Raw genomic sequence first — 15,383 nt, forward strand, 5'->3', positions numbered from 1 at the left:
TCCGGCGGACGGTGATTCAGGTGGTTGTGGACCTCGTCGGAGAGAGCTGTGAAGATCAAATTGGAGTGGGGGTTAGACTCTTAGTTGCTCGAGAGGGTTGCTGACGAAGTTGGGGCGCCAGAGACGGCCTCACCGGAGCGAATCGAGGTGTAGGCCGAGGCGGAACGGGGCGGGCGGAGTCGGGGAAGAAGGGCCCCTCGAGGCTCCTCCAGTGGCCAGGCAGGGTCTAGTGAGATGGTGGAGTTGTGTGGGGGCGAGAGCAGGCTCGGGGGTGCTATATATAGCCGGCCCGAGTCGGTTGCCGCGAACGGATAAGTCCGGCGAGGTGATTACGGCGGTGCCGTGGTTGCACGGGAGGGTTTTGAGGTTGAGCGTCGTCGTGGGCGTTCCCTGGTTCCGTTTAGGTGCTAACCGCGTCGGGATTTGGTTGCTTAGGGGGAGTTCGACGGAACGAGGCGACGCGGGCCCGTCGGCGGCAGGGAGCACGCTCTGTGCGTGCCGCGCCACGGCGACGGTGCCGTATGCGTGCGCTGGCAAGGAGATGGCCACGCGGAGCTACCAGGAGGATTGGGCGGCGCCGAGCGGCGTTGAGCCGCCGTTCTGCTCCCTGTCGGCCGCTACGGTGGTTCGTCCACCGCAAGACACGCTGGCGCAGGCGGGCCAGGGTGCCACCGACGCCAGGAAGGCGCCAAGAGCGCGTGTGGAGCTCCGGACAAGCAGGCCAGGCGGCGAGCAACGTGCCAAGGGCACTGTGGACATGTGACTGAATATCTGATAGAGAACGACACTGCAAATTCTTAATTTACTGAACATGAACAAAAACGATGCACGCCAAGTGTTCGACAGAATGATTCTGGCCTCTAGGGATTTTGCCTTGAGCTGATTTTTGGTGGGGTGGCCTCTCATTGCACCTGGAGGCTGCCTGAATTTTGGTAGAATTTTTGGAGAAGAGAAGATATGAATTTCACCAAATTTGACAAATCTGGTCCAAACTTGCAGAGGCTGAAACTTGAAAATTTTAAAAAGAAGAAGAGTGGATCTTGATGGTCCTAGGTTGTGGGTGCTAAGGACTATCCAGAGGGGTTGGTTTGAGATCAAAACTCAAAGGAAATTAGGTACTTGCTTTGCAAATCACCTAGGCTTAAAATAATTGACAAAAATGTTTTCTGGAATAGAATAAATGAAATAAAATCCAAAAATGGGTTGGACTTGTTGGAACAGAATGTAAATGAGGTTGATTCACTCAAAAACTTCAAATAACATCATTGGTTTTTTTTGCATAAAGTTGAATCATAAGCTACTATCACATCCCATAATTTTGGTGGAGGCTAGAAAGAAACATTTAAATGGGTTGTAGTGCGAAATTGTGCAAAATTGCACTCTGGACCAGAGAAGAAAATTGGGTGCAGAGCTCAAAATATTTCATGAATAAAAGATATTTTTGTATAAAAGTGATTTAAAAACATCACATGACATCTCCAAATTTTGGTTGGAATATTAAGTGAATTTAACAAATGGTTGTAGTTCAATTATGGTCATGTAACCTTGAAAACCAATTTTCAAGAAAATAAAGATCAGGGAAATTAATTATGTAATTATTTCTACTAATAAAAGAAGAGTTTTTCTTGAGAGGTTAAACAAGTCCAATAACATATTTGAAAGGTTTTCACTTTAGGGAACAACTCCATGATAATAAGAAAGGAAATGTTTCAAAAAATCAAAAGGGAGTCCAAAAAAATCAAAGTTTTAATTCCTGGCAAAAAATTTAATTAACAAACAAAGTTAAAATTTTGCGGTGTCACAACACTACCCCCCTTAAGAAAAATCTCGTCCTCGAGATTTGTTCAAAGTTGTTTTAAGAAAAACTATATGCAATAAAAATGTGGCTACAGTGAGAGGGCAATAAGTGGTGAAAAACCACAGTGTGAATACTGGTGCTGCGTGGAAAAATCTACGGTTCAGGACAAAACGTGAGATTTCTACACTGGATATAAATTTAGAATAACTTCTAAATTTAAATATACGCTGGTCGTACCCGAGAGTACAGTGCTCTCTCTGGCCGACAAGTGGACCCGGGGCCCACTGTCAGCCTCTTCTTCTCCCTCTGGTTCTCTCTTCTTCCTCTCTCCCGCGCGCTTTCCCGCGCTTTCTCCACCGGCGACGCCTAGCACGTAGGGCATCTAGGCCGTACCGCGGTAGTGCGCGGCGTGCTAGCTGCCGGTGCAGCGTGCACTCACCTCGCGGGCCAGCGCACTGTCGGCACTGCTCGCGGATTCGTCTCCGAACATCGGCGATCGGCGACGAGCGGCATTGGTGGACTTCGCCCACCGTACACCGAGCTCGAGCTATAAAACGGCCGGGGTGCCCCTCTCTTCTTCCTCACACCTGGCCTCACTTCTCCTCCTCCTTCTTCCTCCATTACTGCTTACAAAAGCTCGGGTTGGGCTCTAATGGCGGAGGCGATGCCGGACTGGTTTGCGATCCTGATATGCGGAGGGCTGGCGACACTGCTGGGGCTCTCCGTGCTCCTGTGCGCGATGATCCTCGACGATCATCGCGACGCTGCTGCTCGGGTGTTGGCTCTCCGCGGTGGTGGTGATCACGAGGAGTAGATGGGGTGTGCCGGGTGCTAACTGTTGTTAGGGGGTGATTAGCTGGATGTAACACCGTTGCAAAGTTTTGCAAACAGTGTATGTGTTCGAATGATTATGGTTTTGAGTCTGCTGCCGTGGTGCTGTGTGAAATTAATTAATCCACGCCGTGAGAAGGTGCAGATGTAGAAACTCAGGGAAAAGAAATCTCACTCCAGGATTTTGCGAGGGAAAAACAGTTAATTTAAAGGAGCATAAACCACAACAAAAACTACACACATTAGTAGAAGCCAAATAATTGACTCGTCGTACAAACTCAGGGTATCACGCATAAGTCACACACATAAATAAATGTTGCAATAATGAACACCGCAGCGACATCTAAAATGGAAATAGTAACTGGACGGGGTCCCTAGAAAATGTCTCTGGTACTGGGATACACTCCTCTTCTATCGGGGGAAGTGGATTGACCAGTCGATGCACGTGTCTCTCCTGGTCGGGCCTTAGTGCTCTGCCGATGGCGATCTGAGGATTTAAATCTGCGAGGCTCTGGAGATAACCCATCACACGTTGGGTTAAACGCTCTTGAGCGATGACGTACTGGACAAGGTTGGCCAGGACTGGGTCTCTCTCAATTCGTCCACCGGGAAAAGATGTCACTCCTCCGGGTGCTGCACCTTCTCGGGAAGTAATAATACCCTCATTCGCTGGCATAGGGTACCGCGAATCGAAGGCGAGCAAGCGCTTCGTATGCAACAGCTTCTATGGCCATATGTGGGGTTGGCATAGATTTCCCCACGAAGGAGACCTCCGTTGGGTCTTGGTTTGAGTTTACTGGAGGGATGTGTACTGCTGCCCAATATCTCGAGGTGGAAGGGGTAATTCTCGATTTGAACAGCTCGTACTAGGGTGGCTGGGTAGCGCCCATGGTACTGCAGGTAAAATCCCACAATATCTTGACAAAACTACCCGGGGTTGCATCTGGGGTTCTCAGATAAATGCTGGGGCTCGGCATGGCAAGAAATGGTTGTGAGGGTGGTGCACAAGGTGAGAGGTGCTTGGCAAGGTCACGCGGTGGCCTTTTTATAGCACCGGAGCTGGGTCATTTTTACCGTGGTGAATGATAAAGAAAATTTCCAGCTCTGTTCCAAGGGTCGGGGTCAAGCCACAGATTCACACACTTCACTATAGTGATGTGTTACTGTGGGGGTTGTCGGGGAGGTTTTTGGTAACTGTGTCTGGGATAGAAATCTTATACTGCATACTAGCGTATCCAGGCAAGGCTACTATTAAAATAGAGGCACGACAACAGGCGGCATTTAATTACAAGGCCACACGATTACAAAGCGAGGGTACACTGGGACTCGATACGACTCGGGTGATTTAGTCTACCTCGTTTACATCCAAGCGGGCGTGCCTTGTGGATGTTGACGCTTCTCCACGGGTCTCGCCGTCGGAATTAGCTGGAGTGGGTTGAGGGGCTGCAGGCTCGGGGTAGCGATGAGGACCATCTCGGGGATTGTTGGCCACAACCCCGTTGGAGTGTGCTCCCAATATGCGACGAAGCACTTCTGGGGTTATCGCAGCACCTTGGCCGATGGCTGGGGCAGGCCTCAGGGACTCGATCGGGTGTCCAAATAGCACGACTGGGTTGTCGGCGTTGGGCTCGTTCTCTTCTCTCGTTGGGGCTCGACGAACCAGCTCTCCACAAGCTGCGATTAGATCAATAGTGATTTGATCGCACAGTTCCTCTAGTGCACTTACATAGCGCACTAGGTGCAACAATGCAGGATCTGTCTCGTGATCTCCGTTGGCAACTTGGGGTGGTCTACCATACCCTTCACGTCTGGGGTAGTAGTGGAACGAGCGACAGTTAACTCTGGGCGACAAGTGCCGGAGATGAACTATAGCTTCTCGAGCAGCTAGTTGGATGGCTTGTGGCTCAAAGGAAGTCGTTCTTCCGGTGAACCTGTAGGGGTGTTCGGGTGCTAGACCCCTACCGTAGATGTGTACAGTGGCCCAGAATTGACGGTTCTCACCGCTCATGGGTCCTTGGTACACAACATATTCTGGGGGCTCTTCTAACGCATAGGCACGACGGGTGAGGTTTGCAAGTATGGTCATAAAGCCTCCAAGGTTGGTTGCCGTGGTCTCATTGTGCACGATAGGGCTAGGCATTGTAGCTCGGTTTGGGTAGAGGTTGTGCAGTGTTGGGTTGAGGCTAGCGTGCCCTTTTATAGAAAAGGGGACGAAGTCTTCCTTCGCACGCTTGTGAAAAGACTATTCAGGATTCGGTCACTGGCGCATGAGCGACAGGTTAGGTTGATAGGTTGGGCACCGACTGCCAAAAGGTGTTGGGTCACTGTGTGGCTATCTTGCACAAGAAGCTTGGCTAGGGTTTGGTTATGGTTTGGTGGGTTGGTTTGCCTAAGTTTATAGACCCGGCTAAGATAGGATTAGCCAATGGTCAGCCTGGCTCTGATACCAAGTCTGTCATGACCGGATTTTCCAGACATTGATTTCTAGAAAATGGCCGTCGTGCTCACCAGCCCCAGGATTACTGTTAGCTGATGAGGTACCAACTTGATACAGAAATTCCAAGCAAAAATACAAAATATGTAGTACAAGACCATTATGGCCTATGAGTACGTCAAATGGTTTCTAGTGGTCGATGGCGGAAGCGGTTTGTGAGTCGTCAGTGTCTATGGGACTCCATTTCCCACAGGAACAGCTGACCAGGTCAACTCCTATCTTCGCGAGGCTGCTATCACCGTTGCTTAGTTTCCGGGGCTGTCACCGCAACGCTCCTCTCCAAGCAGAAATCTGGCCAAGACAATAGCCAGGGACAAGCCAGTGAGTACTTTGAATGTACTCGCAAACATTATGAACACTGGGATAATATAATTGATAATCATGCACTAAAAAATTCTATGATCACATCGTCAGTCATAAATAAAACATCTTTTATGCATGCAAGCAGGTTGTTTATATGCAACATGAATAAGCAATAATGGAGTGGGGAATAAAATGCCGCAGTCGGGCGTCTCAGCGACACCACATAAAGGGCTTATAAAATAAATAGATAACAAGCAATGCCACAGTCGGGCGTCTTAGCGACACCACATAAAGGGCTTATAAAATAAATAAATAACAAGCAATGCCACAGTCGGGCGTCTCAGTGACACCACATAAAGGGCTTATAAAATAAATAGATAACAAGCAATGCCACAGTCGGGCGTCTCAGCGACACCACATAAAGGGCTTATAAAATAAATAAATAACAAGCAATGCCACAGTCGGGCGTCTCAGCGACACCACATAAAGGGCTTATAAAACAAATAATCACAATGAATATCCAGGAGGTAGAACCGTCCTAGGGATACTCAATGATATAATGGGTTAGTCCAAAATAATAATAACCATAATCTTCACAAGTCACAATCCAAGTTCTGGTTTTATCATTTTTTTTCCTCCGAAGACCGACACTAAGACCGACACTTGACCCATCCCAGACTGTAGTCCTTAACCATGGACACGGCTACTCGAATAGGTTTAATCTCTGCAGAGGGTGTACTCTTTACCCACGAGTAACGGATTCCTTTAGTCCATCGGGACTAATTTCGTCTACGGCCTTTTAGTTGAAAACACGCCTAACTTGCACACACCAGCTTAACTCATCGGTGTTTGGAATCACCCATGACACTTGTTAAGCAAAACTCTAAGTGGGGAGGCTACAACCTCGCGTAGCATGGGATCAAATTTATATCGCGCGCTCTAAGGGGTGGCCTCCCCTCTCGGTCCCAACCGGAAACACCCATGCCCCCTTACCAGGTGGCATGCCTACCGGCTACAACCGACATCTTCCACCATGGCCTCTCTGTACGGTGTGTGCTAGAAAGGGGTTGACGACTTACTGAACCGTACCCTACTTGCGGCAGGGACGAGTGGTAGTACGAGGCAAATATGGGGGTTACTATAACAAGACTCGATCTACGGCCGACTCTGGAGGCTTATAAGTTCCCTGCATGACATGTATATCAAATATATTTCAACCGACGAAATCACCACCCATTATACCTTACTATGCCATACCGGACATAACTGTCCCGACGGGGACCGGCGACAAGCTCACTCCTACCCAAGGCAGAGGCTTTCCAGGATTCCTTTCCGGCATGCATGCAAGGCACATGAGGATGATTACCATCACAAGTATATTCATTTCCAACAGCAAGGAAATCACTAATATACCTTCATGCAAATGATCACATCGCCACATAAAATAACGAGTTCTCCGAAATGAGATGGTGTTATAAACGAGTCAACTAACACACCAAAAATATTATGCCGGGGTTCAGAATGCTTGCCTTCAAGGTGTGGAGAGGTGGGGGTGCTCTCCAAAACTTTTGAAAGTTTTCTTCCTCTCTCCAAAATCCTATTTTCAATAAGTTTGAATTAACACACAATTTCAAAACAGCACAAAAAAGTTGTTTGAATTTTTTTTCAAATAAATATGATAAAAAACTAGACAAAAATTTAAAGAGGACAGAAAAAGAATCAATCAAAAATCATTTTCTGTTTAAAAGTTATAAGAGTTTTAATCTAGGGACTCATCTGTAATGAAACAGAAAGTTCCCAGGGGCTAACTTATAAAAATAGAAAACGATTCGATTGAAAATACGCCGGCCCAGAGGGGTGACGTACTTTGGCAGAAGACGCCTTCAGAAAACGGTTCGTTTAAAAAGAACTGAGAGGCTGACGGGCGGGTCCCACCCGTCAGGTTTGAATTTTCAAACGGGGGACGAAGCTCGTCGGCGCCCGAGAGCCGCGGTGGTCGCCGGCGGCGATCCACGGCGAGGTAGGGAGATCGGAGAGTACCTCCGTGTTCAGGGCGCCATTCCGCGTCTATGGGAGGTGGTGGTGGTCGCTGGCGAGTACCACGTCGGCGGCGACGCTGGCTCCGGCGGACGGTGATTCGGGTGGTTGTGGACCTCGTCGGAGAGAGCTGTGAAGATCAAATTGGAGTGGGGGTTAGACTCTTAGTTGCTCGAGAGGGTTGCTAACGAAGTTGGGGTGCCGGAGACGGCCTCACCGGAGCGAATCAGGTGTAGGCCGAGGCGGAACGGGGCGGCCAAAGTCGGGGAAGAAGGGCCCCTCGAGGCTCCTCCAGTGGCCAGGCAGGGTCTAGTGAGATGGTGGAGTTGTGCGGGGGCGAGAGCAGGCTCGGGGGTGCTATATATAGCCGGCCCGAGTCGGTTGCCGTGAACGGATAAGTCCGGCGAGGTGATTACGGCGGTGCCGTGGTTGCACGGGAGGGTTTTGAGGTTGAGCGTCGTCGTGGGCGTTCCCTGGTTCCGTTTAGGTGCTAACCGCGTCGAGATTTGGTTGCTTAGGGGGAGTTCGACGGAACGGGGTGACGCGGGCCCGTCGGCGTCAGGGAGCACGCTCTGTGCGTGCCATGCCACGGCGACGGTGCCGCATGCGTGCGCTGGCAAGGAGATGGCCACGCGGAGCTACCAGGAGGATTGGGCGGCGCCGAACGGCGTTGAGCCACCGTTCTGCTCCCTGTGGCCGCTACGGTGGTTCGGCCGCCGCAAGACACGCCGGCGCAGGCGGGCCAGGGTGCCACCGACGCCAGGAAGGCGCCAAGCACGTGTGTGGAGCTCCGGACAAGCAGGCCAGGCGGCGAGCAACGTGCCAAGGGCACTGTGGCACTGAATCTCCGACGGAGAACGACACTGCAAATTCTGAATTTACTGAACATGAACAAAAACGGTGCACGCCAAGTGTTCGACAGAATGATTCTGGCCTCTAGGGATTTTTCCTTGAGCTGATTTTTGGTGGGGTGGCCTCTCATTGCACCTGCAGGCTGCCTGAATTTTGGTAGAATTTTTGGAGAAGAGAAGATATGAATTTCACCAAATTTGACAAATCTGGTCCAAACTTGCAGAGGTCGAAACTTGAAAATTTTAAAAAGAAGAAGAGTGGATCTTGATAGTCCTAGGTTGTTGGTGCTAAGGACTATCCAGAGGGGTTGGTTTGAGATCAAAACTCAAAGTAAATTAGGTACTTGCTTTGCAAATCACCTAGGCTTAAAATAATTGACAGAAATGTTTTCTGGAATAGAATAAATGAAATAAAATCCAAAAATGGGTTGGACTTGTTGGAACAGAATGAAAATGAGGTTGATTCACTCAAAAACTTCAAATAACATCATCGGTTTTTTTGCATAAAGTTGAATCATAAGCTACTATCACATCCCATAATTTTGGTGGAGGCTAGAAAGAAACATTTAAATGGGCTGTAGTGCAAAATTGTGCAAAATTGCACTCTGGACCAGAGAAGAAAATTGGGTGCAGAGCTCAAAATATTTCATGAATAAAAGATATTTTTGTATAAAAGTGATTTAAAAACATCACATGACATCTCCAAATTTTGGTTGGAATATTAAGTGAATTTAACAAATGGTTGTAGTTCAATTATGGTCATGTAACCTTGAAAACCAATTTTCAAGAAAATAAAGATCAGGCAAATTAATTATGTAATTATTTCTACTAATAAAAGAAGAGTTTTTCTTGAGAGGTTAAACAAGTCCAATAACATATTTGAAAGGTTTTCACTTTAGGGAACAAGTCCATGATAATAAGAAAGGAAATGTTTCAAAAAATCAAAAGGGAGTCCAAAAAAATCAAAGTTTTAATTCCTGGCAAAAAATTTAATTAACAAACAAAGTTAAAATTTTGGGGTGTCACACTTTATCTGTTTTATTACTTGATGAAATTGATCTGATGAATTGATGTAATATTCTTCACTGATGAAGTATATGAAGTTCGTAAGTTGCACTAATTCATCTGCAGGATGATCAACCCAAAGCCACTGAGTGGGTCCTAGATAGCGGATGTACAAATCACATGACCGGTGACAAGAATCTATTGATGGATGCTCCTTTATCACCGTCACATCTGAAGCATATCATCTTCGCTGACAAAGGCAAAAGTCAGGTATTCGTTCTAGGTAAGGTTGCGATCACAAAGGATCGACACATGGACAAAGTCATGCTTGTCGAGTCCTTAGGATACAACCTCATGTTTGTCTCAAAGCTTTGCGATCTCGATATGGTTGTTGTCTTTGGCAAGTATCGTTGTGTTGTGGTTATGGAAGCTGACAATTCCAAGGTCTTCGAAGGATTTAGGAGAGGAGACTTGTATATTGTTTATTTCTCTACAGGACCGAACCGTGTGCCTACTTGCAAAAGCTTCAGAAGGCTGGCTATGGCATCGACGACTTGGTCATGCAGGCATGAGGAATTTGCACACGCTTGTGAAGAAGAAGCATGTCATTGGCATTGAGAATGTCAAATTCCTCAAGTATCACTTATGCGGAGCCTGTGAAGCTAGGAAGATGACCAAGGCTAAGCATCCAGCAAAGACTATCATGACTACTACTCGACCATTTGAATTGCTTCACATGGATCTCTTCGGTATTAACCACTATTTTGCCGTTTCAAATGAAGCATCTCAATATGGCTTTGTTATTGTTGATGATTACTCTCGTTACACATGGGTACACCTTGTTACTTACAAACATGAAGTGCAGGAAGTCTTCAAATGATTTTCCTCGAGGGCTTTAACCAACTTTGGTGTGAAGATTAAGCACATCAGAAGTGACAATGGAACTGAGTTCAAGAATTCCGGTCTTGATGACTACCTTGATGAACTTGGTATTACTCATGCGTTATCTGCTCCTCATACTCCTCAGTAGAATGGCGTCGTGGAGCGCAAGAACAGGACTCTTGCTGAAATGGCTTGCACTATGCTTGATGAATACAAAACGCCTCATCGTTTCTGGATTGACACAATTGATACTACGTGCCACATCATCAACAGAGTTTATCTTCACAAATTCTTCAAGAAGACTGCCTATGAACTCCTCACTGACAAGAAACCCAATGTGAGTTATTTCAAAGTCTTCGGTGCTAAATGTTGGATTAGAGATCCTCATCACAATGCTAAATTTGCACCGAAAGCACATGAAGGTTTTATGCTTGGTTACGAAAAGGACTCGCACACCTACAGAGTCTTCAACAATGTTCTTCACAAGGTTGTTGAAACTGTAGATGTGCGGTTCAATGAAACTAACGGCTTGCAAAGAGAGCACCTGCCTTCTGTGATAGATGAACCAGCACCTGAGGAATCTATCAAGTTCAAAGCTACTGAGGATGTCATCCCTACTGAAGAATCTGCTGAAGAATTCATTCCAGAACAAGAAGAACGTCGAGCTAATGCACCTGAAGAAAATGCTGAAGAGAATGGTGCTGAAGAAAATGCTGATCAAATTCCTCGATGACAACCAGCTCATCCTCGCATTGCAAAAGAAGTGCAAGTTGAAAAGATCATCGATGACATTGAAGCGCCAGGTCCTCTCACACGCTCAAAAGCTTCACATTTATCTAACTTTTGTGGGCACTATGCTTTTTTCTCTATTACAGAGCCCACTAAGGTAGAAGAAGCATTTCTGGAGCCTGAGTGGATTCAGGCCATGAAAGAAGAATTACATCAGTTCGAGCTCAACAACGTCTGGGAACTGGTAAAACGTCCAGATCCTCACACACAATATCATTGGCACAAAGTGGATCTACCGCAACAAGCAAGATGAAAATAGCCTTGTGGTGAGGAATAAAGCTCGGCTTGTAGCTCAAGGCTACACACAGGTTGAAGGAATTGATTTCGTTGAAACTTTTGCACCTGTTGCTAGACTTGAGGCTATTCGCATACTACTTGCTTATGCTAACCATCATGATATCATTCTATATCAAATGGATGTGAAAAGTGCATTCCTCAATGTTAAGCTTGAGGAAGAAGTATATGTTGCTCAACCCCCAGGTTTTGAAGATCCTAAGCATCCTGACAAAGTCTTCAGACTCAATAAGGCCCTCTATGGCCTCAAGCAGGCCCCTCGGGCGTGGTATGATACTTTGAAGGAATTATTCATGAAGAAAGGCTTCAAACCCGGTTCACTCGACCCTACTCTTTTCACTAAATCTTATGATGGTGAACTGTTTGTGTGCCAAATCTATGTTGATGATATTATCTTTGGCTGTACTGACCAACGTTATAGTGATGAATTTGCCTATATGATGAGTGAAGAATATCAAATGTCTATGATGGGAGAGTTGAAATTCTTCTTAGGTCTTAAAATTCGTCAACAAAGCAATGGCATATTCATATCTCAGGAGAAATACCTCAAGGATGTACCGAGGAAATTCGGCATGCAAGATTGCAAAGGCGTCAAAATTCCTATGCCCACAAATGGCCATATATGCACTGATGAAAATGGTATTGACTTCGATCATAAGGTATACTGCTCCATGATTGGTTCTTTATTGTATTTATGTGCACCTAGGCCAGATATAATGCTTAGTGTTTGCATGTGTGCCCGGTTTCAAGCTGCACCGAAGGAATCACACCATAAGGCTGTGAAACATATTCTTCAATATCTGCTCACACACCAACACTTGGATTATGGTAGCCCAAGGGCTCAACTTTTGATCTTATTGGATATTCTGACTCTGACTATGCTGGTGATCGTGTGGACCGCAAGTCAACATCTGGTACATGTCATTTCCTCGGACGACCTTTTGTCTGTTGGTCCTCGAAGAAACAAAACTGCGTATCACTGTCTACTGCTGAAGCTGAGTACATTGCTGCCGGTTCTTGTTGTGCTCAATTGCTGTGGATGAAGCAAACTCTCAAGGACTACGACATCAACGTGAAGAATGTGCCTCTCTACTGTGACAATGAGAGTGCAATCAAGATTGCTCACAACCCAGTTCAACACTCGAAGACAAAGCACATTTAGATTCGTTATCATTTTCTTCGTGATCATGTGTTGAAGGGCGACATTTTTATTGATCATGTGAAGACTGAAGAATAGCTAGCCGATATCTTCACAAAGCCCTTGGATGAGAAGAGATTTAGCAAGTTGCGGTGTGAGCTAAATATCTGAGAATCTTCGAATGTTCTTTGAAAAGGACACTCATCCTAACACTTATTGCAAAAATGAGGACTTAGATGTGCAACACATGAAGAAACGTTTTTCTTCAATCAATGAAGAATAACACTCTAAGTGTGAAGAAATTAATGAAGAATTTGATTCTCAGTACCCTACGACAATTGTACGCGGTGTCTGAAATCATCATTCTTTTACGGTGGGTCACGCCACCACCAAAGTTGAAAATCTTCAATTTGAGTTTTTCCTCAGCTTTTGAAATTCCTCAATTGTTCAAATTCTTCAACTTTGCAAAAATCTTCACTGTTTCCATCATTTTTCTTCATTGGCTATATATATATGAGTTTTATGTCCTCTACAGCATTCACTTATGGCTAATTCTTCAAGTTGGTTTTTCTGCTACGTGAATGTGATCGGACCCTTCCCCCTCTATGCTATACTCAATCCAATCTATTCACAAATTCCTCATGTGTGTTCTATTCAAAACTCGTTCAAAATCTTCATTGTGTCCTTGTCAGCTGAAGAAATTGCGAACAGAACGTTAAAACTTATCTTATCCAAAACATTCGTTTTGCCGCTCAAACCGTTCCGCTTCCCACGATATACTTATCTATTCACCCATGATCTAACACGATCTCCACTTTTCAGTACGTGGGTGACACATGTCATGCGAATGAGAAGGGGCAGGGGCACGTTCGTCCAAAATCTTTGGGCGAACAGTTTTTCACCGTGGCTATAAATACCCCCTCTCCCCTTCCTAACTTCCTTTACTCCACTTGATCTCTCTCTCTCCCGCTCGAGCTTCCCAAACCCTAGCGCCGCTGCTACTTCATCGTCGCCGGTGAGGAAGAGCTTCACTGCCTCGACCTCGTCGCCGTCGTACTCCCGCCGGCCGCGAAAATCTTCACTCCGTCGCCGCCGTATCCGTCTTCCTCCACCAAGTTAGGGCGTGGAAGATCTAAACTGACGAGCTTCACTTCTACACTTTACAGTTCGTCGTGCTCTTCGTCCAGGGTAATTAAAAGTTACTTTTACTACCCTCTTTGACTCAGTTGATTTCTACAAAATCTTCAAACGTGTTTATTCTTCAAATTCTTCACACACTAAACACCTCTCATGTCATCTGTTCTTGATTCGTTTCTCTAAGCTATAATTTCTCTTCAAGATTCCACAATTGTGCGGATTTATGATCTGTACAACTCTGGAACCTAAGACTAAGCAAGCTTAGTGAAATTCTTCAAGACGCGTCTGGTCAAATTCCTCAAACTTGTTCTTATTGAAAAATCTTCTGAGAACACATATGACCTCTCCAAATTCCTCGCAACTATACTCTATTCACAGGTACTCATGTCCGCTGCTGAATCACTAGGTTCTCATCAACTTAACTCATTTGCAGCGTTCCTCGAAGAAAAGTTGCATACTTCTTCAGAGAATTCGATTGTTCAAATTCCTCAACTGAAGAAAATGGCTGACGGTAAGAAGTCACAGAAAGGAGGAAAGAAGCCTGAGATCATGACTGCGTTTGAAATCCCTGAAGACATATATGCAGATTATTGCACTCCTGATAAAGCCAAGTTTGGTAAGGAGAACAAAAATCAGCACAAGGTGTGCATACAAAGGATAGAAAGGATATGGGCAAGAGAGTGGAGGGAGTATAGATATGTAACTCCAAAATACATGAAGAAATTCGCACTCAATCCTCCATGCCCAAGACCTCGATTGGCACCTGGCCAAGAAGCTGATCTCAGTAGCCTCAAGCGCGGTGAGGACTATCCTGCTGAAAGGGCAAAGCGCCAAGCCAAGCTGGCCAGGCAAGCAAAAGAAGCAGTGAGGAAATTCAATGAAGACTCTGCTGCTGCTGCTGCCTCTGCTGAGGCCTCTGCTGTCAAGCCAAAGAAGGCTATGTTGAAGAAGCCTGCGCGCAAGCCAAGTGCTTCTCCACCAGTGCCATCCAGGCCTAGTTCCTCAGCAATGCCCTCACGGCAAGAATCTTCAAAGCCTTCACGGCCAACTCCTCATGCTGCTGCTGCTCCTCCAAAATCCTCAGCTCCTCCGCCAAAGTCTTCGACTGCTCCACCAAAATCCTCAGCACCTGTGCATCTCGCCACGTGCTAAAGGACGGCAGGCATATCTATTGCCTCAGGAGCCTCCGCAAGTTCCTCTGCTGCTCCAAGTTCCTCAACTGGCCCCTCACTGCTGAAGAAAAAGTCCACTGCCGGACAAGGTCCTCGACCAAGTCCCCACAAGAAGCAGGTGGCCTTCCAAGTTCCCTCTGATGATGATGAGGCTGATGATGAAGAACTTTCCAAAATCATCAGAGACCGACAAAGTCAGGGCCGCTAGTGCCAAAGGAAGCAATGTGCCACTGCTTTTGGATCCCAAGTTGATCCTAGACTTCATTGATCTATGGCACAAGGATCCCAACACCCCTTTGCCGGAGATGAACCTCACTTCTGGTCAAAATCATGTCTTGACTGCTTTCATTGAAGAAGAAAAATGGAAGTATGAGCAGGCCAGACAGATCAAGAAATCACAGTACAGAAAAGAGAAATTTCTGAAGAAAAATGTTGTCAAAATGACAACAGAAGAACTTGTCAAGATGCAGGCTAAAATCAAAAGCCTCAGTGATAAATTTGACGCTTATTATGCTGATTGGAAAGGAGCCAAGGTCAGGTTTGTGAAACTAACAAAGAAGTTTACTTCAAAGGTTGCAGCTCCATCGCAGCCTGAAATTCTTCAGGCTGAAGCATCTGCTCAGCCTACTGAAGAAAATGCCAGCACCGCTGA

The sequence above is a fragment of the Triticum dicoccoides genome, chromosome 2A (assembly GCF_002162155.2).
Source record: "Triticum dicoccoides isolate Atlit2015 ecotype Zavitan chromosome 2A, WEW_v2.0, whole genome shotgun sequence".
Taxonomy (NCBI): Eukaryota; Viridiplantae; Streptophyta; class Magnoliopsida; order Poales; family Poaceae; genus Triticum; species Triticum dicoccoides.